The following is an 8,324-nucleotide window of genomic DNA, read 5'->3' on the forward strand; positions in this document are numbered from 1 at the left end:
GTTTTAAGGTCTGTGACAATATATCTGACTTTGCTCTTCAGTGGAGAGTTAATTCAAGACAGTTGATTAGCAGTGAGCAAGACAACCTCCCTGAAAACCCAAATACCTTGTTATCCCTCGATGGGAAGTTCTCAGTAGTGGGAGAGGGATGCAGCATGGAAGAAAAATCCCATGCACCTTGTACCCATGCACCACCCATCCATCAAGGGAGTCCCCTAAGAACATATGTCACTGAAAACTCAGGATCAAAAGAAATCTTCCTGAGATCACATCAGATAGTGCCTACCCCAATGCAGCTTCATTGACAGAAAGAAAAGTACACTACAGGGATGCTTTTCCAATTTCTGCCCTGCACACTAAAAACTTCTTTAGGCCAAGGGTCATGCATAATTTTATGATGGACCTTGCCTGTAAGCCACTCACTTTTTCAGTTGATTTTACAGTTCATCACGGTGAAACAGGCCCAGAGGATGGAATGGAAAGCGTGTGGGCTCACTTTTGGGGGGGAAGTTCCAGTGACACAAGGCAGGGAGGAGGGAAACAGAGAGGGGCTGGCAAGAGACCAAGTCAGATGTGTAGGAGGCAGGCAAGAAGAAGAAGTACTTTCAATACTTTCAGTATTTTCAGTACTTTCAGTACTTTCAATCACATGGAAAAAAAATCCAGCCAGGTAGACAGCAGGAGCTGCTGGAGGCCTGGTGACATCAATTATTGACTTCCTAATTCCGCTGGAAAAATGTTTTCAGAGAGGTCTGTAGAGCCAGTGATATGGTCTTGAAGTGCAGTAATCAAAACAGAGTAATCTCAGGGACCAGGAATGTTATTTTCTAGTCTATAATTAGTCAGTAAGCTCTCTGCTGATTCTCTCTTAGTGCCCTTCCTTTTCTGGCAAAAAAAAATTGTTAAAACGCCCAAAATCTTTGTTCAAATACTTAAACCTGTGAAGACCCATACTGTTATCAGAAATCTTGTAATTAGAGCACATGGTCATGAGGCTTTCAACTTTACTTCTATGGATGAATTTCTGATTAAAAACCTAAAGTACAAGGGACCAAAGCTGCTCTCTATTGATGCAGAGAGCATCCCGTGGAGCAATTACTATTTAAACTCTGTGGTAACTGTCATGCCAGGAGGCCATGAGAAAATCTTTATTCCCTGGGAAACTTATCGGAACTTACAAAAGGCAAAAGATACACCATCTCTTTCTTTCTCTGCTTCAGAGATGTGTGATAAATCCCAAGGAACTGTGTGTGTTAACTCCATCATTGCTGCAGCTGCATGGGAAACAGGAACCATTGCATGAATTCCTCCCTAAGATTTGCTCTGTTCCCCGACAGCTTGTAAGAGTTGTAACCTTCCCTCTGGAAGGAATTTTCTTCCCAGTAGCTGGTACAGGGCTGTGTTTTGGATTCTATATGAGAATAATGTTGATAGCACACTCATGTTTTAGTTGTTACTATGTAGTGCTTATCCCAAGTCCAGGATTTGCAGTTTGCAGTTTGCCATGCTCTACAAGCAAGGAGGTGCACAAGAAGCTGTGAGGGAGCATGGCCAGGACAGCTGACCCAAACTAGCCAAAAGGATATTCCATATATATGTGTGTATATATATATATATATATATATATATATATATATATATATTCCATACCATGGAACACCATGCCCAGTACATAAACTGGGGGGACTTGGCTTCGAGGGACAGACCTGATCTAGGTGAACCTGCTTCTGCAAGGGGGTTGGACTAAATGATCTCTAAAGGTCCCTTCCAACCCGTACCATTCTATGATCACTATTATTATTATTATTGCACTATTATTATTATTATTGCTGCTGTTGTTACTTTACTTCAGTGATTAAATTGTGCTTATCTCAACCCATGAGTTTCTTTGTTTGGGTTTTTTTTTTGATTCTTCTCCCCATCCCACTGGAGGGGAAGGGGAGTAAGTGAGTGAGTGGCTGCATGGTGCTTAGTTGCAGGCTGAGGTTAAACCACAACAGCAGGGATTTGTCAGGTCTTGGTTTTAATCTGTGTCATTAATGGGAAGACCATTAACAAATGATATGCTGCAATATGTCAGTAAGTTTACATTGGAAGTCATCTGTTTGTAGGAGTTGCAGGAGTCCCACGTGGCACTTCTGAGGACTACAAGAGAACAGAAAGACAAAATCCCAGATATTTCCACCAAATCCACATTAGAGCAAATGACAACAAACAGCCCAAGGTCTGCATCCTAACACACTGCTTTAGCTAGTCCCCATCCTTCCCTGCATTAATTTACTGCATCTGTGCCTGGCTGAAACCCAGCGGTAATCCTCCCGCTGTGTAAGCTGCTGCGTGGCCTTGCCCTCGCACTGTGCAGAGTTGCTCATGTATGTCAGGTGGAACAGCACTGCAGCACTGGGGAGTATTCTTATATTATTTTAGATTTCCTGTAACAGAGTAGAGACCAGTTTTGCTCTCCCCTGCCTGCATGCCTTGACCCACAGCATAGCCAGCAGGCATGTGGCCACCTGATAGATGGCAAACATTGGAAGACCTAGAGAAGGGGCTCAAGTTGACCCTCACTCCCTTTGTGGGTGCTCAGGGAACAAAGATTGGAAGATTGTGGGTATCTCTTCCAGCAGCATCTTGCAGTGAGACCACAGCAAGCATAAACCCTGCTGGTCTCCAAGGGAACATTTGCATTGAGTGTAGCAGGATGGCTCTGAGTGTTACTAAAGCCTAAGTTTTCTAAACATAACTGGTGCATAAGGACACCGAATAAAAAGGAAATGCAGGCAAGAGAGGGTTAATAGCTTCTGTTCAAGCAAGATTGGATTTGGGGGGGGTTATTCTCCTTTTTTTTAATTCAGAGTATGGAAATATATTAAATTCCACTATCTGGGTTCGATTAAATAAATCCCTGGGCTCTGTCTTTTCCCCAGGATATATCACTAAAATGGTATTATTTCCTGTATAATTTACTCTACAGGTGACACCTTGACTTCTTGCTCGACTTGCAAGATATTTTCCCAAGCTCTCTGCTTGACTATTTACCTTGTTGGAACATTTACATTGATGCTCCAGTGTGGGCAGCTGCTCTTGGCAGCTTTCCTTTTGGACTCAGTGGGCCAGACTTTGAAATTTTTCAGATTGAAAAGGTCAGGCCATTACAGAAACTGACAATTTTTAATTCGGTAACTTCTGTGGGGAGCCGAATGGCTCTCGCTGAACAAATAAATTAGTGTGAGACTGCCTGCTTTAACCAAGCTGCAGTTGTCACTTGGGGGAAGAAGTAAATTAATTCCAATAAACAAAGAGAAATCCTTGATGTCCTTTTTGACAACACTGGGATCTCAGTGAGGAGAGAAAGAAATTTAGCTTATTAATTGTTTAAGTCTCTGGCAAACTCCCAAAGTTTATCTTTTCTGTTTGGGTAACACTAATGTTTTGCAGCTTTGTAGACAAAGGAGACTCTCAGCCATTAACAGCCCGTTGGCCACACAGTGGACTGGTGGAACATTGTGCATGGTGGGAAATTGAAAGTGGACCATAACTGCTTGGGAATAGTTACAGCAATAACACCAGGTTGAGAAACTTTATGGGAAAACTCATACCAGAAGCACGTTCCTTTGTAGACAAACCCTATAGATTTGAGGGTTTGAGGTGTTTGTAAATTTTTCTTAAGGATCTGGAACACGAAAAGTTCCATTTAAACATAAGAAAAAGCTATTTCACTGTTCAGGTGAGGGAGCCCTGGCACAGGCTGCCCAGAGGGGTTGTGGAGTCTCCTTCCTTGGAGGTCTTCAAGACCCCCCTGGGCACGTTCCTGTGCGACCTGATCTAGGTGACCCTGCTTCTGCAGGGAGGTTGGACTAGATGATCTCTAAAGGTCCCTTCCAACTCTTAACATTCTATGATTCTATGATCTGGTAAGGCCAGTATAGTTAAGCTGCGTGGGCTTTATCCACTAGGCTGTGAACACTGTACCTCTGCTACTAAACTGCGCAGACCAGAGTTGTGGTTCAGCCCGTGGCACATCCTTGCTGGCATCCTGTCATGCCCATGCTACTCAGCGCCCTTCTACGTGATGCTCAAGTACAGGCTGTGGTTGCTGACCCATTTTGAGGCCCAGCTGGGGAAGGAAAGGCATCTTACTTTTTATGGGATGGAAGAGCAGAGGGATGGCCAGGAGAGCTGCTGCAAACCCAGGCAGATGCTGCCTACTACAGCTGGTGCCAGCTGCACAGGTGATGGCAGCACCAGCTGTGAGCAGCTATAGGCAGGATAAGAGGCTCTCTAAGACCCCCAGACTTCTCACTGACACCCAGGTCAAAAGAAATCCTACTGGTTATCCCTTCCCGTGCCTCTGAGGTAGATACATCCTTCTCATGGGCGATTGTCAGAGACAAGTAAAATAGGGTAAAGCATTTGCAAAATGCCTTTGGATAGAATGAACTTCACAGGGTTTCTTTAGGCAGATGCTGTGGCAGAGCTTCTTTTACTTTTTTTTTTTAAAATAAATAAAGTCTTATCTGTAAGAGAGATGAAAATCTGTATTTCATTGTTGAGATTTTTAATGGCTATGGTTGCATGACTGAGAGATGTGTCACTGGTCTATCTGTAGACTTTTATGCCCCAAACACAGAGGAAGGGACCTCTGTTGGAAAGGCCAACAGCAACACCAGGTCAAATGCAACCTATTTCCATAAATACCAGCCACTATCACAACAGGTTTTGTGATGTTCAAGCTGAAAAGCCTGAAAGTTGGCACTCAGCTCCTGGAGTGGCACTGACAGTGCTGAGTTAGGGATTGGTGGAGGGCACAGAGGGCTCCAGTGGGACTCATCACACTGAACCCTGAAACAGCTGGTCTGAAATGTCAAAAGAGAGGGCAGTGCCCAGAGCCTCTGCCTTCCTTCTGCCTCAGCATCTATTGCCCACCTATCCATGATGGTCAGACTGGGGCACATTGTGACCTGTTCTCTGGTGCCAACCTTGTGCATGTGGGTCTGGATGACCTGCACCTCTCTTCTTTGCAAATAGGATGGGAAGTGGGAGTGAGATTATGGTATGTAACACTAGGTTGTAAATACTTTTGTGCCAAGCAGGTTCAAGCCTACTGGTCTTTCTTCCTAAGACCCTGGCATGGCCATCTATTCAGCTTTCACGTGTCAGCATTGTTTCAGAGATCTCACTCCATCTCCAAGGATATGCTTTAAGCACTAGAAAACACAAGATCCAGGCCTGCACTTGGATCAGTCTAACATGATGTAGACCTTAGAAATGGAAGAGGAAACATAACCATTCTTTTCCATGAGAGTCAGCTTGAATAGAAAGAGGATTGTTTGCCCCTCCTCTATCAAACATTAAGGTCTGAATCATCTCGTCTTCCATTTGCATACTTTACCCTAGGTGGTAGTTTACTACATGGAGCCGTGTGTTGCAGTCATCACCTCTAGATCCTTGTTGAGGCACAGAAAACACGCATGAGACCATAGCTCCATAACCTACTGCTATCTGAACCTGTGCCACCAGCTAAACAATGGTTTTGAAGGACATGAGTCTATCCTTGGTACTGACAAAGGTCAAGAACTGATCTTGGCCAGGCAGGTCCAGTGTAATCGCACTACACCTCCTGCTTGGAGCGGTCTAGCAACTAATGACTCTGCTAACAGGGTGCTTGGAAGGTAGACTACATGGAGAGAAAGTTGTGGTATTTGAAGGAGTTTAACTGGTGAAAACAGGAAAAGCTGTGGTGGTAAGGACAGGATGGCAATGTAAGATGTTTTTTTTTTAAATCTACATAGCTTACTTTAGTTTCTGTTTTGTTAGAAGTGAAAGCCACGTTAGGATTAAGCTCTCACAAACTTGTCAATAGAGAAGCTGTTGTTTAGTGTAACACAGCCTGTATCAGAACTGCTGTAATAAAACAGAGCATTTAATATTTCCTTTCAGTAAAGATGGAAATGAGACCTTGTGTCCTGTTCTCCAACTGGCTAGGTATATCACACTGGTTTTGAGCTGTATTCTGTAAAACACCATTCAGACTCATGCAATCTGCCAAGCAGGTAATGAATACCGAGGAGTTTCCAGGAAGACTAGGGTGAATCGAATTCTTTAGCTTCTGTAATTGATATGGCCTGTCTTAAGAAAGAATAAACATGTTTTTAGGGAACAGAAAAGCCCTGAAGACAGGGCTTAGATGCTCTGTCTAAGCAGAGAAAGAAAAGTCCTTAATAAAAAAAAAAACACCCTTTGAAGAAGAACTGTACAGGGAAACAGAAAGCAGAAAAAAAGAGTAGCGTGTTAAAACCTAAGCCTTTCATGTCATTAAGCAGTCGACACACTGGTCAACACAAAAACACAGAGGATATACTGGTGTTTGAGTAGAAACCACTCAAGAGCTAAAAAGACCTTTCCTAGTACCAGAGCACTGTGTGTGGTGATGACTGGCCTAGCTGTTCAGTTTGTCAGCCCACTGCTGAAATGATAGTAAGTGAACATGGTGGCATTATCTGGTGATGATTTCTGACAAGGTGAGAGAGAAGTTACTCTGCCTTCCCTACTTATCTGAGCTTCAGACTCAGTGCTTGATGTACAGTTCATCTGATGAAACCATTTTCTCTAAGAGGTAGTTTAGGATGTCCAAGGTATAGAAGTGGGCTATTATGGTTTTCATTTGCACAGTAGTTATCTGCTCATTGTAGCTCATAGATCTTCCTCTGTGGACAGGTTTTGAATGTGCCTCACATGCATGACATTACAGGCTCTCCAGAATGCTATAGTGAAGTGACATTTTGGAGGTGATTCGATTCTTGCATTGTACAGCAGACGCTTTGTGGGAGCACATTTAAATTATCCTGCAAAGCCCTGGCAGACATCTGAATTTATAGTGTGAGCAGGAATTACCACAGCTGTTAAACACAATGTCAGGTGTGGTTTTGTGAGGGAATATCTCAACTTGGTGGGTTGAAGTGCCATTACAGCAGTACATGAGATGGTGGCACAAGAGGATGGGCGGACAAGGGTTGCACAAATAATACCTGTGCCACGGCTTATACTTTGGACCTGTGAGAGACTGAGTTGCTCAAGTCATGTCTGCGTGGGCAGACATTGTTCCCTCCTCCCAAACCAGGCTGACTTTGCATGTGCAACTTGTTAGGAGCTAACCCTGGACTGTGCCAGCCCCTGAGCGACCCAGGAGAAAGCCAGGTCAGACCTGTGCTGAGGAGCACATTAACAAGGCAGCAGCACCTCAGTTTGGACCTGCTCCACTTTAGACGGCTCATGTAGATATAGCCAGCTGCATCCCTCATTCCCCCACAGAAAATAGCTTGTAGATTTTCCTAGTCTAAGCTGACAGGCTCTGTCAGACACTGGAGATGTTTGCCCAAGACCTCGAACAGCTCACAGGAGCAGTGTGTAACTTGGGGGAAAAAAAATCCCAAAAGATATATGTGTTCTGAAAAAGATGGTATTCGAGAGCAAAGATTTCCACTCTTCCCTGGAGTTTCTGCAGTTACAGCTTAGCAACAGGTACAAAGAGCAGCGGTGATAGAGGAGTCTGGGTCACAACCTCACAAAAGGGTTTGATAAGGAAAGAGAGAGCAAAGCTGACTTCCTTCAGCTGCCAGGCATTCTCTGACTGAAAGCAAAATGAGCTTGACTAGAGCATAGCGGGGTTCTTTATTCCAGTTCAGATTTCCTTAGAGCAGATGATGAAGCAGAAAAACTGGAAAGTGTCTGTTGCTCCGAGTCCCACAGCATAGCTGCTTTTCTCTTGATGGACATGCTCTCCATTTGCTTCTCTGCTCCCCCAGGGATTCACTCTGCCATCTGCAACCTGTCTGAGATGCAGGACCTCCCTGCTGAGACCCATCGCCCCATCCCCTACCTGGAGAGACTGGAGGTGTGGCAGAAAGCCATTGGCAGGCTGTCAATTTTTAGTGTCATGGACTGTCTAAACGTTGTGATTTGTGCTCATAGCAGCAAACTTGAAAATGGAACATGCTTTATCTTCCCTGCCTTTACAAGCATTGTCATCTGCTGACTGAAATGGAACTTTAAATAATGAATGCGCTGTCATATCTGGCGCTTTTTTACCTTAGAAGCACGAGACTGCAACAATGGAAAACTCACCATCTCTCAAAAGCATGGCTAATAAGTTTTTACTTCCATTTTACAGTGCTAATTAATTTTTACTTCTATTTTACAATACTAGAGGCTCGGGGCAGAGTGGCTGGAAAGCTGTCTGGCAGAAAAGGACCTGGAGGTGTTAATTGACAGTTGGCTGAACGTGAGCCAGCAGTTGTGCCCAGGTGGCCCAGAAGGACAATGGC

This window comes from Colius striatus, chromosome 1, assembly GCF_028858725.1.
Source record: "Colius striatus isolate bColStr4 chromosome 1, bColStr4.1.hap1, whole genome shotgun sequence".
NCBI classification, from domain to species: domain Eukaryota; kingdom Metazoa; phylum Chordata; class Aves; order Coliiformes; family Coliidae; genus Colius; species Colius striatus.